Consider the following 24,096-nt stretch of genomic DNA (forward strand, 5'->3'; position numbering starts at 1 on the left):
AAACTCATTGTGTTATTAGTTTATAGTTCTAAGGTGTATTTTAATCTTGGATGTACTGAATTAAAACTGGTAAAAAGATTCTTGATAGTGTTTTGGTCTCCGATTATTAGAGCATCGTCTGCGTACCGGATGTAAAGTTTAATATTTGCCAGAAAAGGTTTGATGTTCGACTGTGGCAAGATATATTTTGGATAAGGGCACCGAGATACCTAAGCCCATAGGAAGTCCGAAAATCTGTTCATACACTTGGTTTTGAAAATAGAAGTGTCTAGCTTTAATTAGTACAGTAACAAGCTCCAGAATGCTGTCAATGTTGAGAGAAGTCCGACTCGCTAAGGTTAAGGTCCAAAGTTAAAAGGTTGCGTAAGGCCTGTAAAGTGAAATCAAGGTCTACATCAGTGTGCAGGGACACTACAAAGGAGAAGCCAGTAAATCGTTCCGGGATAACGTGGTAGGGCTTATGTGTTCAAATGCTTGGCATGTGTTGTAGATTCAGAATTTAGAAAATTTCACGAGGGGAGAAACGATCTTGACCAGGAAGGAAGATAAATTTGGGAAGGTGGATTTGTAATAGGAAACAATCGTGCATAAAGAGTGGTCAGGTTTATGGAGCTTAATAATGCCAAACATATGGTGTAAGATGTTATGGATACCTATTTGCTGTAAAGTGTGTAAGTTTATCTAACAGGTATCTAACTTTTTTTTCAGCTTTGAACTGGTGTAATTATTGACAATTTTATAAGTTTGGGAGTCGGAAAGAACTTATATTTTATTAACGTACTCCTGTTTATCCAGAATAATGATGTCGCCTTTGTCGGCTTTTTGGACAATAACATTGGGATTATTTCTTAATTTACATATATTAATTTGTTGCTCTTTAGATATATTAGACTGGGATGTAAGACGGGTGTTTGTGACAGCATTTGTTTCATGGAAAATGTGGTTTTTATCTGGGTGATTCCCGAGTTTAGTTTGTAGTTCTATTATACAATTTTCCATAGGGTAGTTCTACTTTTAACTGCGAAATTGAACCCATACTCTAGGCCAGAGAGTCTGAACTCTCCAGCCTTTTATAGTCATTATGCTGTTCTTATGATTCAATAACAGAGTCACTGTAAAACCAAGGTTTAAATAGAGAACAAGATTTTAGGGTGGAATGAGAAATAAAGGATTTCATCACTACAGGAATAATTTCAGTCACATGAGCTGAGAAAATATTAGGATCAGAAGATTTAAAATAGTCTAGCAAGAAAAACCTAGTAAAAATCATACAGCTCAGCCCATTTCACATTCTTGTAAAGCCAAACAAGACAGAATGAGCAAGGAAAAGAGGCTCCATCACCAAGTTGTGATGTGATATACCTAGGGAACCACTAATATTAACTTTATCCTTTGAAGGGTGATGGATAAGGAAAAGATAAAGAACATTGGTTTTGTAGTTAGGATTTATCAAGTAGATTATCTGGTATTCTAAGAACAAGCTGTGCAGGTTTATTCATAACCACAAAAGCTTCAACAGGATTCACAGGATCTCAACCAAAAGGTCCATACAACTAGAAAACTGAAGCAAGTTGGGGTTATAAACATTAAAATCAACAAGAATAATTACTTCACTGTTAAAAACATTAGACTGGAGAAAGTAGACATGGGAGAATGTCGGTGGCATTCTCTCAGATATCCAGAAAAGCTGTACTTGCTACGTGGGAGTAGCAAGTATAGGCTAAAACGCTGATAGAACTGATATTCGGGTTACACTCAAATCAAGTGGACCCAATTTCAGCGAAATCCAGACCGAACCTATTGGTAACTCTTTAGGAGGCTTCCAGATCAGCTTCCGGATAGCGACTGGAGAAAGTCCAAGTAGTGTTTATACGGGGAGCATTGTCGAGACTGAGTTATATCAAGGAGCTGGATATATTCTTACCATGTGTACGCCATATCCAAAAATTTCATTACTTCATACAGCATGTCCCCCCACTTTTTCTTACTATTGAATACACCATGAATTGTCAAACAAATAGAGTAAGCTTATCTGCAAAAAGATCTAAACCTCCCAAACACTTCCTAGTTCATTTCACAAATATACGTGGTCTCAATTATAATCTCAATGATGTCCATTTCCACTTCAGTCTGCCAAACCCCATGTTCCTTTTCTAACAGAACCACAGTTATCGGTTGATTCAACTACTGCTCATCTCAGTTGCCCGAATTATTCGCTGTATGATTCCTTTCACCTCAAAGGTCGTACTTATGCATATGCCCATTCCGATATTTACTGTCAGACTTTGGAATGTCCTCTTTTCAATCTTCGCTGGCTTAAAATCTCTCTACCTCATTCTGTCAAATTCATCTATTGTCTCTACCGTTCTCCCAACTCCACTTATCACTTGGAGCTCTTAGACTTCCTCTCTTTGCAACTTGACTTTCTCCAGTCCAACTTTCCTAAGAGTGAGGCAATTTTCCTTGGTAATTTTAATGTTCACAACTCCAGCTGGCTTCTGTTTTCTAGTCTAATGACCTTGCACAGATTGTATACCGGACAATCGTAACAACACAGCCAACACGCTTGAACTTTTTCTCACAAACAACCCTTCTAAGTACACAGTTTCCTTCTGCTTGTAAATTTGTTGAGTAGTCCTTTAGGCACCTCAGATCACAACTTGGTGATTGTCTCTTCTCCAATGGAGCCTTTATCTTATGGCTATTCCTAGCCCTTGTGTTGTTTGGCATTACAAGATTACAAAATAGGTTAGGATTTCTGCGAGATTTCTTTTCTTCTTTTCCTTGGTCAGACTACTGTTACAAAATTTCTGATGTCAACGTTTCCTCAGATCATGTCAGTGAAATTATTCTTGTAGGAATGGAATCCTTTATTCCACACTCCACTTTAAAATCTCATCCTTTATCTAAACCTTGGTTTTCCAATAAATGTGCTAAGGCCATTCAGAAGAAGAACTTTGCATATTGTAATTGGCTTGTTTCCAATTCTTCAGTTTCATTTTCTGCCTACACCAAAGCTCGCAACAACGGTAAGGCAGTTATTAATCAGTCCAAACTAGATTTTGAACAGGCTATGAGTAGAAAACTTACTTCATGCCCTAATTTTAACCTAGCATTCTGGTCTCTTGCCAAAGCTATTGGCCACAACTTTTCACCATCTCTGTTCCCACCTCTGTCGAAACCAGATGGTTCTGTTGTCACTTTGGCCAAGAATAAAGGTGACCTGCTAGCATACCATTTTTCTTCCAACTCATGTATTAATGATCTTGGTAAAACACGTTCCACCATTCCCAACACGCTCCATTCAATGCCTCCTGTGGTCTTCCGTCAAAAGGATGTCAGAAGGATTTTGACGAATCTTAATGCTAAGAAAGCTCCAGGTCCTGATGGTATTTCTCCACTTGTTCTCAAAACCTGTGCTCCTGAACTTACTCCTCTTCTTTGCCACCTTTTTTTCACTTTCTTTATTCCAACGGTGTTTTTCCTTCTGCTTGTAAATTTGTTGATATCTAAGCAGTTCCTAAAAAGGGTGACAAATCCCTCCCATCCAATTATCATTCCATTGCAATTACTTCTACTCTTTCTAAAGTAATGGAGAAATCAATTAACCACCAACTCTTAAACTACCTAGAAACCTTTCGTCTGATCCACAACTGACAGCATGGATTCCGTCAGTGTCAATCCACTCGTTCTGGCTTATGTTACCCATTTATGGACAAATTCAATGGAAACATTTGGTGAAACACAAGCAGTTGCTCTCGACATCTCAAAGGCTTTCAATAGTTTTTGGCATAAAGGTCTTCTAAACAAGCTTCCATCTTATGGTTTGCCAACTGTTTTTTGTAATTACTTATCCAGTTTTCTTTCTGATCGCTCACTAAGGGTGATGGTAGATGGCTCTGTCTTCTAAATTCTCCACTAATGCTAGTGTCCCCCAAGGTTGTTCTTTCCCCAACTCTTTTCCTCTTGTATATTAATGATCTTCTTGCATTGACTGGAAATCCTATCCATAGCTTCGCCTATGCTAGCACATTGCATTCTACTTTCCATTTTGAGAAACCTTGCCCTGCTCAATCAGCTTCAACTTCTCGAATATCCGCTACCAATTCCTTAAATGCCGATCTCCAGGTAATTCTCCAGTGGGGCAAAGACAACTTAGTTGATTTCAATCCTTCTAAAGCTCAGTCTTTTCTTATATCTCGCAAAAAGGATTCTTCTGCTCCTATGCTTATCTTTGGTGACACTCCGATTTCTAGACAAAATGATATCTCTTTTGGGGATTACCCTGGCATCTAATCTCTCTCTCTCTCTCTCTCTCTCTCTCTCTCTCTCTCTCTCTCTCTCTCTCTCTCTCTCTCTCTCTCTCTCTTGGCACAAGCATCTTACAAATATTGCTTCCTCTGCATCTAAAAAACTTGGTTTTCACTTTTGCTCTTGGCATTACTTTTCTTTCAAACAGCTGTTCACTCTGTACAAATCACAAATCCCCCCTACCATGGAATATTGTTCCTATATCTGGGGCGGTGCCCTCAAAACCTCTCTCAGGCTTTTAGATTCCATTCAGAAGAGGGCAGTTAGGTTAATTAATGACTCATCTCTAACAGAGTCTCTCCACTTGCTGTCTCATAGACATACTGTTTCTGCTGCATGCCTTTTCTACAGATACTTCCACGGGCACTGTTCTTCTGAATTGGCTGTAAGTAACACCAGGCAAACACAAAATCCAGCAAGATGAACGTAGCAACCTGCGCAGCAATACATACAAGTTTACGAAGCTTAAAAAATGTCACAAGTCAAACATGTGAGAACTATATTTCATATTTACTGTAGTTATAGTGGTTGGCGACACACTGTCATTCGCTGTATTCACAAGTTAACAGGTGATACTGTTGGCAAACTTGTTTTTAGGAGCTGACATTTTTCTATTAGAACAGAAATTGTGTGGTATGATAGCGTGAGCAGAGGAGCACATTTCTGGAGGTCACTACCATAAAACAAAAAAAACAATTTGCAGTTCCTGGTTTATTGTGCTTTTCTGTTAGTGCAATCTAATTAACGGGTAGTAAACACGATCTTATTGCATTTGCGATAATATCGATAGCTGGAATTGTGTGGATTTTTACAATATTCTGGTGAAATGTGTTTCCCCTTCCATGACATCTTCAATCATACAAAAAGAATAAATAAATTTTCAGATTCTTTTCTTCCTTCCTATTTTTTAAGCTTCGTAAACTTGTTACTTTGTATCTCACTTGTGTAATTTGTGCGTCCCATGTTCATCGTTATTGATTGCTTTATCTTTACCATTTTAAATTTTACAATCCAAAAAAAAAAATCACTGAACAGAAATAGTAATTAGTATGCATATCTTACAGTATTAATTAAGCTATGTACGTAAGCGTACATACCCTCCGACCAATACAAGGTATCTTGTCAAGATAAACTGCTATATTTACTGTAATATTTATTTATTTATTAGAAATTTAAGATGTTTAAACCTGTGTTAGCAATTTTATTGGGTTTCTAACTTTTTTTAGTATTTTACCTTCCAGATTGAACTTTTTTTTTTTTTTTTTGAGTGCTCTGCCCCTATCTCTATTTTCCCCATATGCCCTGTTGTTTTTAATGCGTGAAATACCATAACATGCAGATTTTTAGGAACACATACACTGCATTATAGCAGAACTGACCGTATGCTGCTTTTGAATGAACAAGTGCTGAGTTTAGCTTTGACAAATCACCATTTTAAAGAACTAGTCGCCAGCTAGAAAAACAGCATACTAAAAAATAAAATTCTTCTGAAACAGCCATTACACGATAAATTAGTGATACAAAATTAAAATATGGTGCTTATCTTGCTTGTTAACGTTAAATTCATATAGTGCCAACTTCCCAAAGCAGCCAGTGTCAATCTTGCACTATGACATTAGATGGTTTGTTGATAATTAAACTCAGTAAAAATTAAAACTTATAAATTTCCTTATAAAAATTTTATTTGCATGTTAAATTTTAATTATAAATGATATATTAAATATTACCAGTGCACTGAAGCAACACACACATCAAAGATGCCCAGATTATGTTAAACTGCCGTTTCACTACAAGTTACAAACACCTATTTTACAATAATTGTGCAAACAAACAGAGTTCCATAAGATAAACAGTATGTTTTCATGAATGAGCAATCTTCAAATATTAATTTTTTCTCTAATCAATTTTCATAAAAAGGATAAAGTTTGCTATATCAGTGTTGAACAAGACACTAATTACTTGCTCTACAGTAACTAACTGCAATATCCTAGCAAAGGCTGGATGTGAAAGAACTTGCCATTCTTCATCATAATAAGCTTAATCACTTTCATGTTCTTTGACTAATAAGATTTGTCATTCCATAAAGTGATGTGTTAATAGTTCAGCATCCATTCTAAGAGAAGTCCACTGCACTGTACCTTTGTCAAAAATTATTTTGCCAATACTTGCAAAATATAGACCACAGTGATCATAAAACAAAGACGTGCCAGTTAAACTTCACAGCTGCTAAACTGACCTGCAAAATACTAGTTAGCATGCAAGATTTCTTAGTCATGATGGTGGCAGTATTTGTCATGCCCTGGGTTAATACTTGGGGTGCTGTAAACACCCCTAGTGCCTAAGCAGATCAGCATTTGCACACAAGTTCTGTTGTATGTTGTAGCCCAAAATAAAAATGGTTCTTGTTTGTTTTTTTTTTTTTTTTGTAGCCAATTTTCTAAACACTGCAAAAATGAAATATTTTATTTGTAATGTAAGTTTTCTTTTCAGCTTCTGTGAGCCAAGTGGAAAAAAAGGAAAATTTTTACAAATTTTAGCAGTTTATGGCACCAAAATTAACAAGTCTTCAACGAAATTTTTTTCTGTAATAAAATACGCACTGAAAATAATACTTCAATGATATTACTATCAAGAAGTAACCAAGCAAGAGCAATGCACTCTTTGGAAATATGCAATCATCAGTCCAATAAAATAGATAATCCTAAAACTAGAAACTTACAGGATAGGCATTTATAAATATTTCTTAACTTTTTATTCCTTGTAAATAAAAACTACAGGCAGTTTCAAGACTAAAATACGTTTATAACTGCAATAGTTATTTTTTAAACTTTCATAATCTAAATATCAATATAGAATTATTTTTATATACCCGATATAATAGTTTAACATGTCAGTCAACAGAACATTTGCACTTTATAGTTTGGAATGTATAATGAAATTTCTTTAACAAATGCAAATTAAAACAAAAAACTACTTATTTTTATGACAATATTTTAACTTTTACAGCATACAGTTTTAATCTTATAAAAAGTACATACAGCAATGATGAAAAACAACCACTTAGGAATTTTTTAAAAAATAATAAAATATTAAACTACTATTGCTGAAAATATTTCATTTTTACAGTCATATGCAGACGTGTGTGCATGAGGAAGGTTTATAATTTATTCCAATTATACTAGTATAATTATTCTAATAATTGTACTGATCATGGGGGGCCCCCCCATCACAGAATTAATCACACAATTTTCACACCTAAACCTTTTCTTATAAGATAATCATAAATTTCTGACAGAGCTAGATTATTCTGCAAGACAGTCAAGTTAATATATCATAAATATCATGGAAAACAGTGAAGTCTTAATAAATTAGTCAGCTTCAAGTTTCAGCTGTATTTGTTATTTGGTTTTTAGGAGCATTAGCAACTAAGGCCATATTTCTCTGGGAATATGCAGTGGTCATTCCCTGACCTTTCCGCATCCTCTGTATTTGATGGTCATGGACTCGAACCCCGTCTAATCAAGAAGCGCGTGTTTTGCACTGGCGCTCCTGCCCACAGAGTTTCAGCATTGGTATTAGTAGTAGCAAATGATGCAAGAAAGCAAGCTTATACACAACATAAAAAAAAACTTCCTGCACCACATGACAATTAGCTCCAATAATTTGTCTAGTTCTTCCTTAAATTTATTCAAACTACCCACTTCCACAACAGATGGAAGTTTGTTCCAATAATCAACCACCCACTGGCTGAAGGCAAATTCACACATCTATTCTGCAACCATCCTTCCTCAATTTGAATTTATGCTCCCTCATGTGCATTGTCTGAGCAAGAGAAAGAATACCATCAGCACTGACTCTCTCAATCCATTATACTACTATAATCATTCTAATAATTATACTGATCATGGGGGGGGGGCCCCATCACAGAATTAATCAGGCAATTTTCACACCTAAACCTTTTCTTATAAGACTGAAATCTTAAACAACTCAATCAGATCACATCACAAGTGTCTAGACACTGCAATTTGCAGAACTGAAGCCTTTCTTAGTAAGACCACCCTTTTGTTCCTTTCAACAATCTCACTGACCTTCTCTGCACCCTTTCCAGCAGATCTATTTCCTTCTGAAAATGAAGCCTCCAGACTTAGATGCAGTACTAAAGATGTGGCCTAACCATTGTCTCGTACAATGGGATAATCACCTCCTTATGCCTGCTAGCAAAGTTGCAATATATCACCAACAAAACCTCATGAGCTAGTCTGGCAGCCTGTCTGCACTGCTCATTGAACTTCATGTCTGACTGCACAATTACCCACAGGTCTTTTTTTATTTTCCACTTCGTTCAGCATAGTAGCACACAGTAGGTATGGTAAGAGCAGCATTCAAAAAGTTGTCAAACATATAGTTCCTGTTCCCAGACTTAAAAACTTTGGACAGCATGTTAAGACTTCTCTATGTAGTCACTACCCACAGTTATGCATTTTTCCCATCTGTGTTTCAATTTAAAATAACCCCTTCCTTGTAGAAGTCTGCATTTTGCTCATCATAAAACCACTCAATCACTGCCTGTTTCAGATATTCGTTGTCCAGAAAATGTATTCCATGAAGATGCTGTTTCAATTTTCCAAACAAGCAAAAGTCGAATAGGGCCATATCAGGTGAATCAGGTGGAGGCAACAAAGACTCAAACCCCTGTTTGGGCAGTTATTCCTGTCAGTTCACATCTGTGACATGAGGCACTGTCATCCAGCTACAGACAGCATTCCTCATTGCTGCTGGTTGATCTTTTCTCGTAATTTGATTAACAAACCCACATAGTACCTCCCTGTCACAGTTTTATCCTTTTTAAAGGAAATCAATGAGCAGTACTCTCAAACATTCCTAGAAGGTTGTCAACAGAATCTTCCCAGCTAAAGACTGCACTTTGAATTTTTTTTGGAGTGACTGACCCTGCATGCTTCCATTGCATGGTGGCAACTTTAGATTCTGGATCCGAGTAGTGAACCCAAAATTCATCAGTAGTAACACTTCAGCCAAAAAAAAACTCTTCAATCAAAGTGACAGACTCAAAAGTGACCTGGCAATGTTCACTTTTGTCCCTTTGTGAATGTCACTCAGCATTCTTGGAAACACTGGCAGGCAAGACACCTATGCATGTACTGATCCAAGGCTAATCTTTACTTTACTGGCTGAAATTGTTCAATGTTTATTTTATGGTCTTCTCTGGCTAATTTATATACCTTGTTGACCATTTCCTCATTTTGGGCTATGCAGGCCACCCAGTCAATGGGTCACCTTCAATGATCTCTCGATCAACTTTAAATTAAATTTAAAAAAAATTAAAATTAAACTCAATCAGATCACATCACAAGTGTCTAGACACTGCAATTTGCAGAACTGAAGCCTTTCTCTGAATTGTATGCTCTGATGGAGTATAATCAACATATACATTGTTCAAACATTGAACAATTTCAGGTAATTCTACATTATCTTTTGTTAGAGAATTTTATAACCACTCACTGCTCAAATTTTTTCATTTTTGTCAGCAAACTTCAGAATCACACCTAGGAAAAAAGAAACAAAATAAGTTATATGACTGAAATTTTGTACAGATACTACTAAGACTATCTTCTATTACTATGCCTTTGTACAAAGTAATTACTATTACTTTGTACCTAAATCTATAGGTATGTGTTTGACAAAACTTTATTAAATGACCTCGTAATCTGGGATTACTACTACCCAGTGCTTTTTTAGGGACGGTGCGCAACAGTACAGTGTACCGGCACCTTTATTAACAGTGACTTGTGACATTTGTAAGCAATGCACTTTGAAATTTGTAATATTCCATAAATTTTTTTTCACATGTTTACCTACTATTCAAATAAGCTTAAAATGATTTAACTAAATTTGCATTTTTTACTGTCTATTGTTAAGATTTTTTCTATATAAAACTTTATAACCATTTTTATAATTCTAAATTACTCAGTCGAACCTCTGTTAAATTATTTTGAATTCCCCTTGGAAGTTACATTTAAAATAGTTTCTGTTGAGCGAAGAAAATTTTCATATAGCGAACGTATTAGGAGAGAATTAACTCGGTACGCCCTGTTCACTTTTCTGGCCTTCAAGCAATTTAGGCAATTAGTGCTGCTGCACAAATTAAGACAGCTAAAGGGATTAGCATTCTACAACTTAGTGGTACCTGGTAAAACCTATCCGACCACCTGTCCCACATACGGAGAAGTCGCACTGGTCAAGAGTGAGCAGATCAAGGTGTATTCCCAATGGGCTCTGACCCACCTTCTACTGCAGTGGTGTCCAACCTTTCCCCGTACAGGGGCCATATTCAAAAAAATTCAAAGTAAGATTTCTTCAGTGTGTTACTTCTTGTTGCATGTAAAAGTAAAATTGAAAATATTCAAAAATTTTATTAAGAACAATACACAATTACATTTACTGAACAAAACATTTCATTAGAAATGTTTTTGATAATTAACAAAATTTAAAATGCTGTTTTAGTTCACTTTCCTTGCAGGCCGTAAGGTTGGACACCGCTATGAATCAACTGTAAGCGCCCCGTTCGAGAAGTGATTAGAAAAGTGATTTTCTTTTACCGTGACAAATAATAACCTGTTGTTTGGAGGAAGTGCATTATCCACATTTTTCCATAAATTTTTCTTATCTCTGTTTACATGGTCACAGCACCTGAATATCCGAATGACACCGATATTTTGGACGGTTTCAAAAAAAAGAAAAGAAAAATTTCAAATTTAAGAACTAGTGATAATAACCAATGACGAGAGAAGGACAACAAAAGTATTAATCCTTCTAAATATGAATTGTTGGCATTTGGTGAAAATGAGGTTAGAAAATTGTCAATTACAGTTAAATGCAATTCGTGGATACTTAATTGATAAGAAGGTTTCGGAAGAATTGAAGCATTTGATGAACGCTCTGAGTACGATACCAATTTCACCAAGTGAGTGAGGATTTTCACAAATGAATCTGATCACCAGCCCAACCAGTGCTTTGTTGATGACAAAAACAGTTTCTTCACTACTGTTTCTTAAAACTGTAGGCCCACCGCTGACCCGCTTCGATCCAGCAAAATATGTCGATTCCTGGCTGCTTCAAAAACGTCATTCAGCAACCGACACAAAGAGGAAGAAAAGAAGTTGGCATAGTGTGTCGGATGAGAACTTAATAAAAATTTGGAATATTCTACAAAAAAAAACTTTATTTTTACTTATTTTACTCACAGTTTACTTATTTTTTTATATACTTGAATAATAAATTTATGCTTAATAAACTGTTAATATACTTAATTTGTTGCTCTTATTCTAAAAACGTTACTACTAAAGTAACAATATCAGGGGAAAAAAATTTAGATACTTTTCATATCCTTTTAATTTTCAATTTTTACTGATAGCAAAAAATGAGTGCCGGCACCTATTTTTTTTTACAAAAAATAGCACAGCTGCTACCCATATGCAGTATCTTGCATTTGCCAGTGTTAAATTTCAACTGCCATTTCTTAGACCACCTACTGCAACAAAATTTTTTAAAATTTTGTTGCAGTAGCTTACCTTGATTACTATCATTAACCACTCTACCAACCTCTGTATCATCTGCAAACTTAGACATTATACCTGATTACCTTCATGAGTATCATTAATAAATATAGAAAAGAACAATGGACCAGCAATAAATAAATATTGTTATTTTGTATGTTTATTACAAATCTTGGCATAGTTGTCCGATTATTGCCTCTGGCCACCCGGCTCCCCGAAGGATAGCACTGACTTATTAGAATTTACTTTTGTGTAAACAAAACCAGTTTAAGGTAACTACAACCTCAGTGCACTCTGAAAAACATCGTTGTGAAGGATGAGCTGTTAAATTAACAAAAGAATAAAAACAGTTTTTATAAGTTGTTTACATACACTCCCTCGCTTTCCAAACGATTAAGGTCAGTTGCAACTGTTATGCCAGTTCAAAGAGTCTTTTGCTACAATACAGCTATTTTTTGTACCATTTTATCTGAGCTGATGTCATTTTTGGATCTTGTATCTTCAAATTAATTTAAAGTTTGTTTATATTAAATCTCATCTAACAGGTTATGATGATAAAACAGATGGAATTAAGCCTGGAAATTAAACTGAAAATTATACAGGAGGCTGATAGGATGGAACAAAGCAAAACAGCCACTGCAAAGGAATACATCCCTTTACCTACAATACTGAAAAATTAAAAGAAACTTGAAGTGCATGACACTGGAGAAGTGATAAAAAAAAAAAAAAAAGGAAATGAATGCGTGGTGCAAAACAAGAGGAGCTTGATACAAAACTTTGAGTGGTACCAACAAATGCATGCATCTAATTTGCCAATATCAGTTCCGATTTTGCAAGAAAAGGCAAATTATTTGGCTCAGCAACATGGAATTAGTGACTTCAAATGCAGCAACGGCTGGCTCCAAAGATTTAAAGAAAAGAATAACTTGGCTTCATGAAATGTTTGCAGTAAATCTGGATTAGTTAACAAAAAAAAGGCTACAGACTGAATGTACTCTGTGTGGTCCATTCTTGAAAAATATGAGGCAAAGGATATTTTTAATATTGATGAGACATGTTTATTTTATAATTTACTGCCAAACAAAATATTTGCTGTTTGAGGAGAGTCTTGTCTTAGCAGAAAAACAAGTAACAAAGACTCACTGTTCTGTTATGCTGCATTTCAGACAGCAGAACAAAATTACGCCCACTTGTGAATGGTAAGTTTTGCAAGCCAAGATATTTTAAAGAAGTTCAACTTCCATGTGATTATGAGACCAATAGAAGTACTTGGCTTACAGTCAAAATTTGTCAGCCTTGGTTATCAAAAGTGGACAGAAGAACGGCTTCAGAAAAAAAAAAAAGGAACATTTTGATAATTCTAGATTGTTGTAAAGCACATTCAACCGAGACATATACGGTTGTTGTTTTTACCTCCCAATACCACCAGTTTTATGCAGCCACTGGATCAAAGCATTATTTATAACCTTGAGATACAGAGTCCATCTGATAGGCATTTGATCCACAACATAGCAGGACGAACAATTTGCAGCCAAATTGGAATGTCTTGGATGCTATCGGAAATCTTGTTATTGCTTGTGACAGTATTGCATCAAGTGCAATAATCAACTGCTTCAGAAAGTGTGGCTTTGGAGAGAACCTGATCAAAAAACATGGTCCAGGAGACAAATGTGATAGCAACATTGAGGAATGCAGGAATTTGAAGGAGCTTGTGAATTTTGTTGGCGAATTTGAAGAGTTTGTGAAGGTGGATGGCGAAGTTGGTACCAAATCAATGACAACACCAGAAATGCTGAGCACCAAGCAAAAAGATGTTTTTGTTACCAATGGCAGAGAAAGTGAAGTGCAGTGCACACGCACTTCCATCTAAAGATGCCCAAAATGCATTGAGCATAATAGAGAATGTGTTGGCATGCAATAACGTTGATAAAGAAACAACTATTGCATTTGATGTCTGTGCTATAGTTAAAAATGCATATAAGAAAAAAACTGTGCAAACATTGGATTCTTTATTTAAATTAGATTAATTTATTAATCTAATTTAAATAATCTAATTAAATAATTTATTAATCTAATTTAAATAATTTAATAATCTAATTACAATATTAATATTGTAATTCTTTTTACTGTAATACTAAAATAGTGTACATATCAAAATGTATAACGTACAGTATTTTCATTTCCATTAATTGCTTTTCTCTTAGTTTATCTTAAATATAAAATAATTTATTAAAAAAAAATGTTATTCCTACAATTGTATTGTTAGACAAGTCTTCTTTTTATTAATTTATTTTTATTATTTTATTTTATTAATTTAACTTTATTTATTTTTCATTTTATTTTTATATTATTATTTATTGTTATTCCAAGATGTATAGTATAGATTTACCAAAAAAAAAAAAAACCGGAAAATTTTGACACTTTTGAGAGATCCCACTACTACAAACCTCATTATTACAAAACATGAAAATTTAGGTCCCTTGAATTCTGTATTAACAAGATTCGACTGTATATTGTATCAAACAAATTTTTGCATCCACTTCCTTTGTTACTACATCATAATACCCAATCAGATTAGTCAGACCACAGAATTCCTGTCTAATGGTCCTGCATTATTTCTTTATTTTTTATTTTTTTTTTATGTCAACCCCAAACACGAGAGGTATTAGAACCTATAGTACTTAGTACCATGCTTGGGTTGGAGGTTGAGAAGACGAAAGAAGATATTTGTTGACATTGGACTTGAACTTCTGTAGATTGTAATTTTCAGGAAATATGTATGAAGGAAGGTTGTTCCAGAAAACGGCAGTTGAATGAATAAATGAGGAAGATGAACAGTTGGTTCTGTGGGTTTGAAGTTGGACAGTAAATGGATGTTAGCTGGTGGCAGCACGTGTTTTGAAAGAGAGAGTGGGAATTATAGAAGCCAATTCAGAAGAACAGTGCCCATGGAAGTATCTGTAGAAGAAGCATGCAGCAAAGCATGCGTCTATGAGAAAGCAAGCGGAGAGACTCTGTTAGAGATGAATCATTAATTAACCTAACTGCCCTCTTCTGAATGGAATAAAGAAGCCTGAGAGAGGTTTTGGGGGCACCACCCCAGATGTGGGAACAATATTCCAGCAGGTCAGATTTGCGATTTATACAGAATGAGCAGCTGTTTGGAAGAAAAGTAATGCCGAAAGCGAAAGAGAAAACCAAGTTTTATACATGCAGAGGAAGCAATATTTGTAATGTGCTTGAGCCAAGAAGTCAGGGTGATCCCCAAAAGAGATATATCATTTTGCCTAGAAATTGGAGTGTCACTAAAGATAAGCATAGGAGCAGAAGAATCCTTTTTGCGAGACATAAGACAAGACTGAGTTTTAGAAGGGTTGAAATCAACTAAGTTGTCTTTGCCCCACTGGAGAATTACCTGATCAGCATTTAGAGAATTTGTAGCAGATTTTCGAGAAGTTGAAGCTGATTGAGCAGGACAAGCTTTCTCAAAATGGAAAGTGGAATGTAATGTGCTATCATCGGCAAAACTATGGATAGGATTTCCAGTCAATGGAAGAAGGTCATTAATATACAAGAGGAAAAGAGTGGGGGAAAGAACTGAAACTTGGGGGGACACCGCCATTAGAGAAGTTAGGAGACAGAAAGTCATCTACCATCACACTCAGTGAGCGATCAGAGAGAAAACTGGATAACCAATTACTAAAAACAGCTGACAAACCATAAGATGGAAGCTTGTTTAGAAGACCGTTATGCCAAACACGATCAAAAGCCTTCGAGATGTCAAGAGCAACTACTTGTATTTCGCCGAACCTTTCCACTAAATTAGTCCATAAATGGGTAACATAAGCCAGAATATCACCAGTGGATCGACACTGACGGAATCCATACTGGTGATCGTTGATCAGACGGAAGGTTTCTAGGTAGTTTAAGAGTTGGCGGATAATTGATTTCTCCATTACTTTAGAAAGAGTAGAAGTAATTGCAATGGAACAATAATTGGATGGGAGGGATGTGTCACCCTTTTTAGGAACTGGCTGGATATGAACAAATTTCCAAGCAGAAGGAAAAACACCTTTGGAATAAGAAAGTGAAAAAAAGGTGGCAAAGAATAGGAGTAAGTTCAGGAGCACCGGTTTTGAGAACAAGTTGAGAAATACCATCAGGACCTGGAGCTTTCTTAGCATCAAGATTCATCAAAATGCTTCTGATATCCTTTTGACGGAAGACCACAGGAGGCATTGAATGGAGCGTGTTGAGAATGGTGGCAGGCATTTTACCAAGATCATTAATACATGAGCTGGAAGAAAAATGGGATGCTAGCAGGTCAGCTTTATCCTTGGCTGAAGTGACAACAGAACCATCTGGTTTGGACAGAGGTGGGAGCAGAGATGGGTAAAAGTTGCGACCAATAGCTTTGGCAAGAGACCAGAATGCTCGGCTACCATTAGAGCAAGAAGCAAGTTTTCTACTCTTAGCCTGTTCAAACTCTAGTTTGGAGTGATTAATAACTGCTTTACAATTGTTGCGAGCTTTGGTGTAGGCAGAAAATGAAACAGACGAATTAGAAACAAGCCAATTACAATATGCAACATTCTTCTCTTGAACAGCCTTAGCACATTTATTGGAAAACCAAGGTTTACATAAAGGAAGAGATTTTAAAGGAGTGTGGGATAAAGGATTCAATTCCTGCAAGAATAATTTCACTGACACGATCTGAGCAAACATTGACATCAGAAGTTTTGAAACAGTAATCCGACCAAGGAAAAGAAGAAAAGAAGTCTCGCAGGTCATCCCATTTTGCATTCTTGCAATGCCAAACAACACGAGGTTGGGAATAGCCATGAGATAAAGGCTCCATTGGAGAAGAGACAATCACCAAATTGTGATCTGAAGTGCCTAAAGGACCTCTCACTTCGACCGTGTACTTAGAAGGGTTGTTTGTGAGAAAAAGATCAAGCGTATGATTAGGATTGTCCGGTATTCTTGTAGTAAATGAACAATCTGTGCTAGGTCATTAGTAATTGCAGAAGCCTCAGCATCTCGACCTGCTGGGTCGGTTTGACTAGAAAACAGAAGCCAGCTGGAGTTGTGAACATTAAAATCACCAAGGAAAATTACCTCACTGTTAGGAAAGTTGGACTGGAGAAAGTCAAGTTGCAAAGAGAGGAAGTCAAAGAGCTCCAAGTGATTAGTGGAGTTGGGAGAACGGTAGAGACAACAGATGAATTTGACACAATGAGGTAGAGAGATTTTGAGCCAGAGAAGATCAAAGAGAGGAGATTCCAAATTGCCAAGTCTCTGACAGGAAATATCAGAACGGACATAGGCACAAGTACCACCTTTGAGGCGAAAGGAATCATACAGCGAATAATTTGGGCATCAGAGATGAGCAGTAGTTGAATCAACCGATAACTGACATTCTTTCAGAAAAAGTACATGGGGTTTGGCAGACTGCAAGTGGAAATGGACATCGTTGAGATTAGAATTGAGACCACGTATATTTGTGAAATGAATTAGAAGTGCTTATTTAACCACTGACTCCATTATTTTCCCTAAAATAAGGAATATAGGGAAAATAATGTTATTAATGGTAACTAGGGGGCTCTGCCCTTGCTAGCTAATCCCTGCGCAAGCTTTTCTATATAATTTTAGCTGTATGACAGAGTAAGTCAAATCTTTTCTACATAAGACACACACACACCTGTCAAAATGCACTGATCGATATCTAATCAGTAAATGACCTATGTAATTATTTACCTGTACATTTGTAGTGCTCAGCATTCTCAAGGTCGAATAAATGTCACTATGTAATTATTTACCTGAGTTTACATAGGTCACTTAGGAAAAGGCCTGGAAAAATACAGATCTTGAGTATCACTCCATACTTCGACTAAAAGTCAGGAAGAAGGCAGTGATTAGCAGGTGCCACTCACTGTTTAGCCCCGCCCCCTTTCCCTATGCAGGGGGATAAACACCCTATGCATGTCAACCTAGGTTGACATGCACAGGGTGCCCACTTGCCGCTGTTTTAAAATCAGGAACCCATTTTCCAATTTTAAAATGCAGGATGGGAGGATAAACACCTTACCCTAAGCTAAGCACCTCCCTCCTCGACAACACAAAACAATCAGAAACAAAATGCACGATAATCACCATCCACAGAACTTGACTGCACAATCGCTCCATTCTACGACCACACCCACTGCATGGAGACAAGTGGTACCCAAATAATAGATTTTAGCCAAAGCCTTTTGCTTCGGGTTCCATAATGCATGAGAAATACTGTTGCATTCGAAAGCACAGGACTAAAATATTTACAAACTATACAAATATTTAAAGTATTAACAAAATACTAAACTATTTACAAATATACAATATTCATTAATATACAAAAAAGTTACAATGGAACATCAAATGTTAGACAGTGAAGCACGTGCACTATTTGGAGGCTTGAAGTAGTGAAACCCATGTTTAGTCTCTAGAGCAAAGTCTCTAGAGCAAACTATCCAGATGACCTTTGAATTTCCCCAGGCTGTCGGCAACTTATTCCAGTAATTTATAACTCGCTGGCTAAAATAAAACTTCCTGCACTCCAATCTAAACATTTCCCCCCCGTAACTTGAATTTATGTCCCCTAGTTCTAGCATAATTTATAATCTTGAAAATTTCGTCCTCATTCATTTTACTGATGCCTCTCAGAGCCTTAAACACCTCAATCAAATCTCCTCTAAGGTGTCTAGTTTCCAAACTCTGCAACCCACTTATTCGAAGTCTTTCTTCATAAGGATGCCCTTTTGCTGATCTCACCAGGCGAGTTACCCATCTTTGCATCCTTTCAAGAAGCTCGATGTCCTTCTTTAGGTGCGGTCTCCATACTTGAACACAGTATTCCAAGTGTGGTCTAACATAAGCCTTATATAATGGGATTATCACGTCCCTATCTCTACTTGCAAAAGTTCGATAGATCATCGATAGGACACCATGGGCCTTCCTTGCAACCTGTTTACAATGCTCAGAGAATTTCATGTCTGACCGTATCGTAACACCCAAGTCCCTTTCCTCCAGTACTGGGTTTAGTTGAACTCCACAAGTGAATAAGTTTTTTTGGGATTACTGTTTCCCAGGTGTAATACCTTACACTTTGTTGGATTAAAGCACAGCTAGGTCTCTCTGAAGAAGCTCAGCTTGACAGTGATCATTAACTACTCTACCAATTTTAACGTCATCTGCAAATTTAGACATCACACCCTCTATCCCTTCATCAATGTCGTTTATGAAAATTAAAAACAACAGTGGTCCTAATACTGATCCTTGGGGAACCCCACTTCTTACATCAACCCAATCTGAGGAATAGCCATTTATCACAACCCTCTGCCTCCTGCCCTGAAGCCATCCTTCTATCCATCTAAGAATTTTCCCAGTGATTCCAACCTGTTCCACCTTATAAAGCAACCGCTCATGTGGGACTGAATCAAAAGCTTTGCTGAAATCTAAATAAACAATGTCGAAATTATTCCCTAAATCCAGCTTGTGAGTGACCCTTTCGAAATAGCAAACCAGATTTGTTAAACATGATTTTCCCTTTACAAAACCATGCTGAGTATCCTTGAGAATTTCAATTCGATTCAAATGATCCTGAATTCCACCCTTGATCATTGCCTCCATGATTTTCCCTACTACTGAAGTCAGACTGACAGGTCGATAATTTCCAACTTCACTTTTAGAGCCACCCTTATGTATGGAGATACATTTGCACTTTTCCAATCCAAGGGAATCTCCCCAGAGTCTAGTGATGCTCGCATAATTAGCCCCAATGGTTCAATGCACTCGCTTGCCGCCTCTCTTAAGATTATAGGGTATATTCCATCAACTCCAGGAGCCTTACTGGTCTGTAGGCTCGAAAGTTTTTTCATTAAATAATCTTGTGAAATTTCCATATCATTAATTACATATTTTTTAAATTCGCTCCCACAATTTCCCATTGCCACAAAAGGCTTTTCGTTTGTAAATATCGATGCAAAGTAACTGTTGAGTTCATCTGCAACGGCAGCTGGTGTATTTATTACTATCCCCTTTCCCTTACGTATAGGTCCGATCTGGTTTGCCATACTCTTCTTGGCATTTATATGTGAAGAATTCTTTATCCCTCCCCCCCCCTTGCTCTGTTTGCTAGTGATTTCTCATAAACTGCATTTGCCTGTCGAACCTTTTCTGTGGCTCTATTACACATCACCTTGTAGCTACTTTGTATTATAGGCTTCAGTACTTTTTATTGCTCTGTAACCTTTCCATGCCACCTTTTTCTGCTCAAGTAATGTGGCAACTTCACTATTCATCCAACTTGGAACCCTTCTCGTGGAGTATTTTTTTTAATGGTATATACGCATTCAAGACATCTGTGATTAATGTTTTAAAAGCGTACCCAGTTCAATTGTATTCATTCTCTGCGTGATATCTACCCAGTTAATAGAGTCCATGTAGTACCTTAAGGCATCGTAATTTCCTTTTCTGAAATTAAAACCCATTCCTTTGCCTTTTACTTCTGCTACCTCTCTCGTCATCATCCACCGTAGAACTCCGTGATCACTTCCTGCTACTGGTTCCTCTACTGTCAGCCCTGTTATGTCATCTGATTCATGTGTGATGATGAGGTCTAAGATATTCTTTTCTCTAGTACTTTCCCTGACATGTTGATACAAATAACAGTCATCTAGTTGATTTAAAAATTTTGTTCCCCATGTCGAGTTTCCTTCCCATTTACTCCAATCAATTAGAGGCAAATTGCAATCACCCATAATAAGGCATTGACGCTTACTTGTCCATTCCATTTGCATGTAGAGGCTTTTGTCATAATCTTCACAATCACCTGGTCTGTAGATTACTCCTACTCGCATTATACCTTTGTTTCCAACTATCTCACACCATACAGACTCTATTTCAGCATGTGAAATGTCTGAATCCGGGAAAGCTATCGTCACACTCAGGCTCCTTCTGATAAGAAGCATTACCCCACCACCCCTTCTATCTAACCTATCCTTCCTAAATACATTATACAAGCCGTACTGAAACTCATCATCCCCAATTTCTGGGTGGCACCACGTCTCTGTAAGCCCTATTATGTCCGCGTTACTTGTTTTAAACAGCAGTTCGAATTCGCTCATTTTATTGACGACACTTCTAACGTTACTGTATAAACAATTAAGATTTACTGTTCTTGTATATTTAACAACCCTAACACAACCCTTGAAGTTTTTTAGGCTCTCTTCCCTGATATTAGCTACCCGCTCACGTAACGTCTTTGTCCCCAGAACATCTAGATAATACGTCCAGTTGGGGTAACAGATAAGAACTCTTAAGGTATGTGCAAGAGTTACATTGACCAATATTATCAGATAAACGCGTGTCAGTATTACCCACATCCCCCCCCCTAACTAGCAGTTTCCCTGAACCTTTAAGGTATCCTCAATAATACTGGCAAAAACTTTTGCACCACCTTTGTTTAAGTGTGTCCCGTCTCTACAAAACAAATTCCTTCTACCTACAAGTGTGGGCCATGCTGATAGAAATTTACCCCCTAAAGCCTTGCAGATTCCTTCAAGTCTTGAGTTAATCCACAAGGCTCTTAACATATAATCCCTTCTATCGTGTCTGGGCAGAATTGCAGACACATAGACATTATGGCCTAGCTCGCGACATTTCCTCAGCATGGTCCTGTATTTTTCCAACAAATCGTCAGATCGTGTACGTTTAATATCGTTTGTCCCCACATGAATAATAATATTTTCTTTACCCCCTTTAAAATCTGACAATCTGTTGGTGACATCATCAATAGTTGCTCCTGGCAGACATACCCTGGTTCTGCTCCACCTATCTTTATTACAAAAAATATTCCCCGTTTCCCTGACAATGGAGTCTCCTAATAAAACAATGTCCTTTTTAACCAGAGTAAGTTGCACTTGGTTTTTCTGTTTTGAGGCTCGAATCGGGTGTGCATCACTTGGTAGATTGCTGGAGTTTTGAGTCCCTGACGAGCTCCCAGATGCATTATTTTCGAGGGCAAGCACTCGTTTTTTCAGGGATTCAAATTGTTCCATCAGTGCACCAAATTGTAATTTGAGATCGGTGCACTCCTTACATCGATCACAAAGAAAAGAATCCCCAGGTGAGGTAGGATTAGTCACCAGGTCGACTCTGGAAAACATACCACAGGTTCCACAACGGATTAAATCATGACTCACCCGTAAATCGCCATCTGCTATTTCCGTGTGAGTCACGATACCCTGTGGGGTGTTTAAGGCAGATCTCGTAACTACCATTATAAAATTAAATAAATATCAATGAAAGTAACTTTAAAAAATTATATCTATAATATTATTAAAATCAAACAGTTACAGGAAAACCTATAACAAAATAATCCAACAATATCTAAATAAATCAAATATTTAAAAGCACTATCCAAAAGTAAACCACTTAACTGAGGAGCCCTGTCTAAGCGCGTCCGCTCACCTCGAATGCCAACGTAGGCATCTCACAACTGCCAACGTTACCTCCCTTAATATCAGTAGATCAATCCCATTCACCCCCAGACATTTTTTTTTAAGTTTAGCTTCAACAATTTCTCCTTCACTTTCATCTCCATTATCACAAAATCATTTACCTCCATTAGATTAGATGACTTTCATCAACCGGTGAAATACCACCACTTTGCTTATTGGAGGCTTGAAGTGGTGAAACCCATGTTTAGTCTCTAGAGCAAAGTTTCCGGCATCCCCTTCCCCCCATACTTCTCCTTCAACCCATGCACAGTACTAAGTACTATAGGTTTTGATACCTTTCGTGTTTGGGGTTTTCATAAAAAAAAAAATTGAAAAACCTTTGGCATCTCCTTCCTTAAGTAATTCCTATGTCTGAATGTAGATGCAAAATACGTACTGAGTTTGTCAGCAACCCAAACAGGATCAAAACGAAACCACCAACATGTAGTGGACTAATGTATTTATAAGTCCTTATTTTCAACCCAACTGTACTGAGTTTAGCATCCTACGCGAGTCCTGACGGTTGTCTATTAAGAGTACAGAAAAACATTTCATGTTTGTCAGAGCCTGTTGTATTACAATTAACATAATCTTAAAAATGTAGGTTAGCATTAGCATTAGTAGAGGCATACAATGCAAGAAAGTGAGCTATGCAGCATCAGACAAAAAAAAAAAAAAACACCCTCCCATTTCATTCCAAATGCCTGTTCAACTCAGCCTTTAATTTATTTAGGCTATCAACTTCCACAACAAAAGATGGGAGGGAAGCCTGTTCCACCAATCAAGTACCCACTGGCTAAGGGCAAATTTCTGCACATCTATTCTACAACGATCTTGTCTCAATTTGAAACTGTACCCCCTCAGGTGCTTAGAGTGAGCAAGAGGAAGGATCCCATCAGCATTCAGCTTGTTCAACCCATTCAAGGCCTTATACACCTCAATCAGATCACCTCGCAGGTGCCTACTCTCCAGGCACTGCAATTTGCAGAACTTAAGCCTTTTTCGGTAAGAGCATCCCTTTTTTTCCCTCACCAATCTTGTTGCCCTTCTTTGTACTCATTCTAGCAACATACCTCCTTCCTAAAATGAGGCCTCCAGACCTATAAACAGTACTCTAGGTATGGCCTGACCATTGCCTTGTATAACGGGATAATCACTTCCCTGTCCAGCTAGCAAAATTCCTATATATCATAGACAAGACTCCATGACCTGCCCCGTCTGCACTGCTCAGCAAACTTCAAATTTGACTGCACAATTACCCCCAGGTCTTTTTCACTTTCCTGAGTGTAGCACCACACAGTTGGTATGCTTCTCTTCGGTGACTGCTACCCATAAGCAGTACTTTGCATTTCACAATGTTAAACTTCAGTTGCCACTTCTCAGCCCATTTTCCCAACTTATCTAGATCCAGTTGGAGTAGCATACTGTCTTTACTGTCATTAACAATCCTGTGAACCTTTGTATCATCTGCAAACTTATTCATTAAACCTGATATAACTTCATCAATATCACTGATAAATATACAAAACAACAATGGGCCCAACACCAAACCCTGGGCCACTAATAACATTTGTCCATGAAGAGCAGCGTCCATTGAGTACCACTCTGTTGTCTCCCACTCAACCATCCCTTTATCCATTGTAGCAACTTACCCTTAATGCCATACCTCTCCAATT

At 37.1% G+C, this 24,096-nt stretch overlaps 1 protein-coding gene across 4 annotated transcripts in view; it reads right to left on the reverse strand.

Annotated features, from left to right (window-relative positions):
• faf (ubiquitin carboxyl-terminal hydrolase-like faf) overlaps nucleotides 1-24,096 on the reverse strand; it is a 1,326,265-nt gene that overhangs the window by 1,260,110 nt on the left and 42,059 nt on the right. Inside the window, exon 2 of one of the 4 annotated variants that reach the window (XM_090382081.1) lies at nucleotides 9,832-9,875. The exons of the other annotated variants lie outside the window; for them this stretch is intronic. The gene's annotated coding sequence lies outside the window, so the exon portion shown is untranslated. The remainder of the gene's footprint in view (nucleotides 1-9,831; nucleotides 9,876-24,096) is intronic. 4 annotated transcript variants of the gene reach the window in all.

This window comes from Mastigoproctus giganteus, chromosome 9 (assembly GCF_048544385.1).
Source record: "Mastigoproctus giganteus isolate SK-2022 chromosome 9, ASM4854438v1, whole genome shotgun sequence".
NCBI lineage: Eukaryota > Metazoa > Arthropoda > Arachnida > Uropygi > Thelyphonidae > Mastigoproctus > Mastigoproctus giganteus.